Genomic DNA, 9,936 nt, shown 5'->3' with positions numbered 1-9,936 from the left:
TGGCATCCAATTTTACTCGCTCAAGTCTTCCCGCCGAATCAATTCATATTTAACTTCCATTTCTTCCTATTATTACTATACTACCCCTACATTTAATTTTAACTGTCTAATCTTAATATAAATTTTCCACTAGCATGAGTAGTCAAAATTAATTTTATTATTATTACGTAATTATTTCGGTACAGTTTTTGCCATCAATTTCTTTTGAAATTTTTCCTCTGCCACCCATTTCAATTCTCACTTCAGCTATCTTTCATTTAATTACATTGCATACCATATAAGTTAGTTTAACATTATTTAATTCACAATAATTCACGAATTTTTTTTCACACGACACTTTGTTATACATTCCGCTCACTCTTTTCTTATTTTATTTTTTTTCTTGATTTCTTCTCTTCTTTGCCATATATGAACTTTGTTCAGCATGCCAAAGAGGGGGCGGTGTTTCGACCCCCACCTACGTGACAAACGTCCATTAGTAGAGGTCTCCATTTTTATTTGTTTAATCGACAGGGCTAAAGCCCAGTTTGCAAACTATGGATCAATGTACATGCCCATTAACTCATGTGTGTAAGGCTGAACCCTAGCCACATGGCCTGCCATTTACATACATTAATTTATGTCTAGATTCGTTCCTTAATTATCAAAGAGATAATTATCAATTGAGAGTTATATTCAATTATAATTACTTAAGCTCCAAGAATACTTGAGTTACAAAGAGTCTCTACTCTACTTATATAAATACCAAACTATTTTTCATAAAGAAGTACGTTCTTGAGACTTAATCCCATCGATAATTTGGATACGTAGGCAACCGATAGGTACAGTCTCATCATTCACTCAATCACCATCACTTTTCTCAATACTCTTCTACGTTATTCACCTCTTTCGTCATCACTTAGTGTTTTGATCATATTTGGTCGAAACAACTAGCTTTTGCTACGCTTTGAAACGTTACTAAAAGTCCAATCTCATGTACTGTAGTAAGTCGTCATTCCCGTTTTTCCCATCGTGTCGTCCACACTCTCATCCACAATCTATTTCTTTTGTCCCAAGAAAAAAGATACAGGTAAATATGCTACGAATGACAGTTAATAATTCGTTGGGGGACGCCACATTTGTTGATTTTGATAAAAACGCTGAACAATTGATTTAGAAACCAGATAAAGAATTGGCCGGTCCATATTTCCAAGGCATACTATTATTGAATTGCGCATCATTTTTTTTAAGGGTTTATTCGTGATAACCCCCCATTTTATAACATGCTTTTGTGTTTACTCCCCAAATTTTGAATCATCACAAAAGTCCCCCCACTCCGTCTTGGCCCCGTTCAGAAATCATCCATATTTTCTCTATTGCCTAAAGTACCCTCGGGGGTAAACACAAACTAAAAAAAATCCGCCCAAGCCCAACTAACTAAACTAAACAACGACCGGGTGTATAGGATCACTCTCGCCCTCATCTTCTTCCTCAACCACCAAACCAGCAAACCCTAACCACAACAAATCCAACTGTTATAAACTAAACAATTATACATTTTTTTCTTTCTTTTCTTTGAGTCGACTCATCATCTTCCCCAATATGGCCAATCTACTTACTGTTGTTTATTCATTATTATAAACCGTGCGAAATCCTTGCCGGGTAAGTTTCTCGATGGTTCTTGCGAATTTTAATGTTATTAGTCAATGGAGGTTACTTTCATCGTCGCATCTGAAACAATTCGATAATTCATTATCGAGTCTTGTATATAGTAAAGACTACAATGCACCAACGGGCTATGATAACCGAAACTTTAAAACAGGTTCCATACCATGTTCTTCATTTTCAATTGTTAATATATTTAAGCCTGCATTGTTAGTCCATGCGTTAACGAGACCATCAATCTGTATGCTAGGTGATGACACGGGTTATCAATTTTGAGTATCCTAGGTGATGTAAATGGAAATTAATGGTATCAAATTAGCACTAGCTTAGGCATTGAACATATTTATCCCCTTTACTATAACTAGTTTCTTATATATTAGACTTGAAGTGTATGGCAACATTAAGCGTGCAAGGCGTGTAGGATGTTAGACGACTCTTTTCTTGTTCTCATGTGTTAAACTACGAAGATCGCTTGAGGGAGCCGACCTCTAACTGCTCCATGTGCTTGAAGTAGTCATCGATACCGCTCTTGCCGGCTTCATAGATGGAACCTTCAACTTGAATCGGCAAACCTGGATGACAGGGTGGTTGCTACAAGTCTTCTAGTACATATGAAAAGGTCGAAAATAAAGCCGGGGATAAAAGGTATAATTCTTTGGCTGCCTAAAAGTTGTGGTAAGTAAACATGGTGTATGAGGCGGTAAGTGGTAACTAAGCTGACGAAACTTTTTTTTTGAAGTACCAAGTTACTAATTGAGTCGTCGCGTGCGATTCGACATAAGATTTTGCTAAGGTACTAAGTTTATAACCTGATGTGGACTTTCTCGAGATTGTTTGGGTGACATGCTTTCTGCAATAGAGGAAATTACTTTCAAAAACCCAATGATGATTTGATTGAGGTTACTATTGCCATGCAATCTACTCATTTATATCAAATTTAGTCTATGTCCTAACTCCGGTTTGCAAATCTTGGTGTTACGGTTTTTATAAACTTATGGTGTTACAGTTGGATTTGTTGTGGTTAGGGTTTCTTTGGTTCGGTGGTTGAGGAAGAAGATGAGGGCGAGGGTGATCCTATACACCCAGTCGTTGTTTAGTTTAGTTAGTTGGGCTTGGGCCGATTTTTTTTAGTTTGTGTTTACCCCTGAGGGTACTTTAGGCAATAGAGTAAATATGGATGATTTCTGAACGGGCCAGGACGGAGTGGGGGGACTTTTGTGATGATTCAAAATTTGGAGGGTAAACACAAAAGCACGTCATAAAATGGGGGGTTTTCACGAAATTTCCCTTTTTTTAAAACAAAGTTTTTGTTGGATTATGGCTTATGTATTTCACCTTAATGTCTAGGAGGAAAATGGGCGGCCTTCACGGAAGAACTGCAGCGACTTGAAGAAAGAAAGCACTAAGATGGCCATATATAGTCTTTGTCAAATGGGCGGGCGGGCCAGCCCGCCCTCAAAACTTACAACCCTCACAAATTGAGGGCCGGGCTGGCCCGCCCCTCATTAGTGGTGAGGGCCGGGCCAAAACGGGCTAATAGAAAATATATGAAGCCCTTGCCCGCCCTTCAGCCCATTATAGAGTGTAGGGCGGGTTAGAGAGTCGGTGAGGGCGGGGTTAGGAGTTTTTTTACTCACTAATACCTCTTACGGTCGGACTGGGAAATTATTTAATTCTTTGAACTCTTGAAATTAGTTTCTTCTTATGATCACCTTAGTGATCAAACGGACATTCATAGATGAATTGTTAACCGATCTTCTTGTGGGATTCATTGGTAGACATTAATTTTCTAAGCTTTCGGTTTTTGGGTGCACCAATATTTTTCACAAAAATGGCACTTTGTACTATGGTTTATTATCTATACCTTCCTGTGAATGGGTTACCTCTATGAACATCGATAAGAGTTAAGTAGGCTCAATGGTGGAGTTATTGGAAGGGAGGACATTAGTATAAAACTATATACCTATATCTTTGGAAATTAGAGGTTGGTGGGATTCAAATGGCCCAACTTTCGAGACAGTGTCACTATCGCCTAACCCCTATTTGTCATTCATCATACGTGTATATTTTCTGTCACAAAAGTTATATAATAAGAATTTTAGCACTGTGCAGTATATTCCAACGAATGACACAAAATAAAATTCTCTTTGTTCTCTTTCCATGTTTTTATCCACTTTAGTTTCGATGGTTGGGAGTGAGTTCGAACTTCGAGGAACTACCATGCACCACAAGAAAATACCGGCATGGTTCTCTAAATCTTTGGGTGTGGTCAGCAAAAACACAGGCGAAGACTTGAGACTCAAAGAAATTCAGGAAATAAAAGACGATGTACAAGTGTACAACACATTTGAAAAGAACACTAGTGCCTATATACTCAAACTTAGCCACCACCCACCACATCCTAAACTTTCTTTATTTGTGGACTACAAAGTTCTGAAAGACTGTATGTCACATTACCTGAGAACAATACTCTACTTCTGCTTCAACGAACGTCTGTCATGATTCAAGAATCGGTCATGACTTCAAGGCATACGAACATGTAGCACAACGAGTCAACGACAATATACATGCCTTTTAAGAAAAATGTGGTGCATGGCGGAGGACCAAAGCCTAATAAGCCGATTAGTGCATACCAAACCCTAAATACCAATTATTTAAGAGAACCAAAACCTAAAAACCCAAAAAAAAATTATTCTTCATTCTCAACCTTCATCGCCCTCCTCTTCACCTCAAACCTGGTGTGCACATTTAATTATGAAAAAGACCCGTTGCTTGCGATTTGATATGAGTAAGAATTGGGCTCATGTTGTAGCATGTTTCAAATTAACGACAAACGAACCACCACATGCTAATTCTCGATATAGAAGGTCAGTAGTCCAAGATTTCTTGCGTTCTCTTGACCAATTTGGCGCGGGATCAAGTCGCGATACCTTATGTCCTTATCAAAGGAGCAAGAAGGCAACAAAAGTGCACTCGAGAACCAAAAATCTCGTAACAATATTTCCTTAGTAATCGGTAAGTTCGGGACTTGGTGATAAGATCTTAATGACTTGATGGGGTTTTCATCATCTAACCTGTGATGACTTTGAAAAATAACATATTACATACGTGAGAATAGGAGTAAATCTGACTCTGTACCATATTTGGGAAAATTTAAGAGTGTGATATTGTTTTAAGGCCAAACACAAGCAAAGCTCCAACATCAACAAGTAGTCCAAAAATTACACCAATTGGAGGCAACCAATCACCATTCCAGTGTTCACATCGTACCCTCGCAAATTGCTTCTTTGGTGCATTACATTGCGGGCATATGTATGTATCCGGCTGCAGGTAAGGAAATAACAAAGATTAGAGCAGCGATACCAACTAAGTGCATGCAAAATGCAAAATTGGGTAGTCGACAAAGGGAAATGAACTCTCGACAAAGGGGAAAAAATACTCTATGAGATAAGGCTTGCACGTTCTTCAAATTTAAGATGCATGCAACTATACAAGCTAGCTTTATTTCTTCTTATTATTAAGTTACTCGTGAGTGTGCTTCCAAACACCTTTTCACAGCACACACCATACAAAAAGATAAGGATATCCAATCTTATAGTCAATTGCCAATGACCTAGCCAAATAGAGTGAACTCAAAAATAAAGCTATTATTCTCATACCTCAAAAATAGCGAAGTGCAGTTCTGGGCCTAAGCATATCTAAATTATAGTTGCAGAGTGTTCTATTCTCAAGAATCGGGGACCCGACAAAAATGGTCTATTCTCGGTTTATATCTCAAGAACTTACAAAAATTGCGAGTGTTGAAACCGAAAGGGGCCTTCAATTAGGAAGCAAGAGGCTTGTACAAGGAGCAATTCACTCGAATCCAAAAATATAGTGTGATGTCCAATTTGTTTTGTATTAGTCGCAGAGAACCAATTGTAGAAGTATGCCGCTACTTTGAAGTCGGTTTTCTATCACAATCCCATGGCATGAGCCGACTGAAGTGGGGGGCATTTGAGCACCCTCCACTCTCGTGTGGTTAAATCCTATTGTATTATTCTTTTTAAAGCAAATAATTTAGTGGAGTTTTAGCACCGATCACGTACCCTATTGAGTTTAGACTTTTATAAGCCGCAAAAGGAGCAATTGATTTTGAGCGGCAGATTTCATGTAACACAAGTACACAATTCTCCAAATCCCAAGCGGCTTTATGCAAGCAAACTCTTTTTATCTTATTAGGCAAATTTCACTCTGGGCAGGGTTTGGCATTGCTTTCGAGTTGATATTGCAGATATTAAAGGACTTCCTCGGGTAGAGTACAACAGCCGAGATCGATCAAATTAGACTCATCTAACATAGCGGTGTGTCTTCACAGCAAAATCCTTCTCTATACTAAGCTCTAAACAATATTGAATCAGTTAAACAACTACAATTTGTAAGGGGAAAAACAAATTCTGATAATTACATTGTAATAATTTGAATGCAAAATAAATGTACAACATTTGACCCATCTACGCCATCCTTGTCGGTGAGTAAGTCTCCAAAAACGTTCACTAAGATGATAGTCATGGGCTGTAACCAACTTAATTATTACAATAAACTTCATACACATTAACAAATAAGAGAACTTGGCACCTTTCTCGAAGTTCAGGTGTTCTTCAAGTGACCATTACTCTTTGGAAATGAAAGATAATTGCATAAGAAGAAAACTAATATATAGTTAGACAAGCTTGTAGACTGAAAAACTAATTGATCCATGAAATTAAGTCAAAAGCCACAATGCACTCAAAGAATCTTGCGTGTAAAATACACTGATTTGAGCACCAACTCGGATGGCATAAACCAATTGTATCACTACCAAATATGCAAAATTTACATTGCAAGTCTAAAAAATGTGAAGGCAATCTCAAGTATCGGGACAAGGAAATTAAGCTACATAAGTACATAACTAAGCAAAATAACATAGAAATCACACTGTACACCATCAACTATTCTTGAAAGGTAACACCGAGTCACCGACCCACCATAGCACTACACAAATATATGACTGAATATGCAATGTGATACCTATACCACCACAATCAAAGAAACATAAAATTAAACTTAGTAAGACATAGTAATACTTAAAGAATAATAATTATTATAAAAAAGATATTGAAAAAACTAATCGTACCCTTCCAATAAATGGCCTAGTCACTAGTCAGACCATTCATCTCCCCACCAAAAATTTATCCAAAATTACCAACAAGTCTGAATTAGGAAAATGAAGCATGTACTTAATACTTGTTCGATAATGGAACGCAAAATGTAACCAAAATTTTATCCCCTTGTCCAAAACTCCAAAATAGACATCGAGTTACAACTCGAGATCTTGCATCAGCTCTTCCATCACCTTCACACCATGATCTTGGAGCCCTTCTTCAGCTTGAAACCAATCCTTCAAGCACATCAAAGCCTCAATAGTCTCCGCAACAAAGAGTCAGCGGTACTTGCGACCACCACCCTTGCACCGGGCTAAAAAGTCGATTCGATGGAACTGTGTAGAAACAGTGAAGTTAGTAAATCTCGAGCCATTGCCGACAGTAATTGGATAAGTACCTTCCCGAGTTTTCCACCAATCCAAAACGTTAAATGGTGGCTCTTTTTGTCGACTTTAATGACCGGGTTGCTCCAAATAATGTTGCAAATCGGACTTGTTAGTATTACTAGAAGATGCTCTCCATTGTAACAACAAGTCAAATACAATGTCATCATCATCACCCGAGAATTAGGTACCGGTGATTCAAACCAAATTCAAGTATTACCCATTTTCTTTTCATATTCTTCAAAGAGCTCACCAATTTGGTTTTATAAGTCTTCATTTTCAACCGATTAAATGTAAGTTCTGAGTTTGGTACAACTTGAGGCTCGATTCATAATTCAGTCCACACACAACTCAAGAATTGTAAACTTGTATCGGGATCCATGCATGAAACCCGGCCAAGAACCAAAGGAACATCTTTCCAATATCTATCATATTTTTTTTTCTCATGCTTAGTATACATAGGTTTGAAAGCGGGTTCACTATCACATTTTTTCAAGACCAACAAGATTTTACTCAACCGATAACAAAAGGCACTAGATGTAACATACCGACTCAAAAACAACTTAGTCGCATCCCGGTAAACCTTGAAAAGATCTCTAATAGCAACAAAGATTTTCCAATCGGCAAAGAGTAGGAGTATTTGCATACTCCTCACCATAAAAGAAGAGATCAATAACTTTTTGGTGCGGTATTGCATCTCTCTCAACATTATAAAGGTGGAATTCCACCGAAGTCGAATGTCAACGGGCAATCTTTTTTGTCTTCATGTTCAAAGATTTACAGTTCTCAAAAACTTTTCGGTTTTTACCTTGAGAAGACTTGAGATGTTTCACACTCTCTCTAATGTTATTAAGGGACACCTCAACATGCTTTAATCCCGCTTTTACTATCGATTCATGACATGTACTGCATAAACGAAGATGACACAACTCTCTACTTAATGTAGCATCACCAAAAATTTATCTTTCAACCGAGACCGCAGACTATCATTGTTAGGCGCGTTATCCAAAGTTATAGTTCCTATCCTATCACATATCCCCAACTCAACAAGTTGGCATACATTGCATCACTAATCGCTCTTCCGGTGTGAGGTGCGAGGAAGCACGGGGAAGCTAAGGACTTCGTTTATGAAGTTTCCGGTCTTTAGTTATAAAGTGGGCAGTTTATACACATATATCCTAGCCGATTTGGCGTCCACAAATCGATGTTAAACAAACTTTACCGGAACACTTCTCAAGATATCTTTCAAAGCGGACCGTTCTTCTTGAAAACTCAACATCACATCACTTCTCATTGTTGAGCGACAAGGAGGTTTAAACTGCGGACCAAATGCCATCTTAATCCATCTATGAAAGGTTGGTTTCTCAACTTTCACAAATGGTAATTCCTCAACGACAAAATACCTAACAGTTTCTCGACGGGCAATTATCTTATTAAACTTAAAGGAATAAACCACACCATTCTCAGTTCTACCAATTATTGTTTGACCCTTCTCAGTTGAAGTTCTAATAACACAAGATTCTGCATGCCTACTGAAGGTGACTAGTCCCTCCCCTACCCCCATGAAAGAGGAGTTTCACAAATTTTACAAACAGCACTATATTTAACAGACCCATCAGGTTTTTTTACTTCACTACCATCGTCATTCTTATCAGCCTTAACATTAAAATGGTCCCAAACAGAAGACCTTGGGCGTTTTTTACCAATGGATATTGAAGTAATCAGACTAGTAGGGGCTGAGAACCAACCGACTTCTACGGAATCGAAGGTTCAACCGGAGATTCTACCTCCGAAATCACAATCCAATATGTTATCCATCTAGTAAAGAAAATATAACAAGCTGAAGGAAGCAAACCTAAGGAAATAATAATTTGTAACGCAGCGTCGCAGTGTCAACTCTGCATTTAAAAACAAATGAGTATATAATAGAATATTAGTATTTATTTTGATCGATGAGAGAAGTAACTAATTTGAGGACAGTATTGAAAATCATTTTACCTCGACAAAGACACTTTGATGTGATTCAAGGATTTCTTATAGCTTGGTTCTCCACCACTACCAAAACAACAACCTGGACCATAAACAAAAAAAAACAAAAAAAGGTAAGGAAAAAGCATATGAAGCTTAAACTTAACTTGATTGACTTGATTGGTCAGAAAAATCTCTCGCCCACAACTTCAATTGTTCTGAGATCCAAATCCAAAACCACCATTTAAGGTTACATTAGGTGGATTTACAACGATATCGAGTTGGTTTAGGACCTCCTAAACCAAGAGATAGGCAAAGAAGAGAGCGAAATGACGAAGATGAAAGACAATGGTACGAGAAAGAAAAAGAAGAAGAGCTCATGACGGACAAATGAGAGAGAGAATGACCGATGAACAAAAGAGTTGAACAAAGAGGGCATGTAAGAGGGAAGGGAAACGAAAAGAGAATTGGTGAACTTGAGAAGGTAGTGCTTAAAAGAACGAAGGCGAGCTAAAAGATAGACAAAGGAGACAGAGTATGACCGATGAAGAAAGAGCTCGACGAGAGAGAACTTACTCATATGTCTCAATACGAAAAAAGAATAAATTTGAGCAAAGAGCAACTTCGAGAAACAAAAGGAACAAAGGGCTATTGCTATGCGTGGCGGAGAATCAATGCCGATGAACTTTAAAATGAGTTAGCTTCTCTGTTTTGTTGGGCTTAGACGTTGGCCGAACACGTCTTGTTTTCCGTCGATA

This window comes from Coptis chinensis, unplaced genomic scaffold (genome assembly GCF_015680905.1).
Source record: "Coptis chinensis isolate HL-2020 unplaced genomic scaffold, ASM1568090v1 utg2180_pilon_pilon, whole genome shotgun sequence".
NCBI classification, from domain to species: Eukaryota; Viridiplantae; Streptophyta; class Magnoliopsida; order Ranunculales; family Ranunculaceae; genus Coptis; species Coptis chinensis.
The sequence above is the reverse complement of the archived record's forward strand: the minus strand, read 5'-3'. Positions refer to the sequence as shown.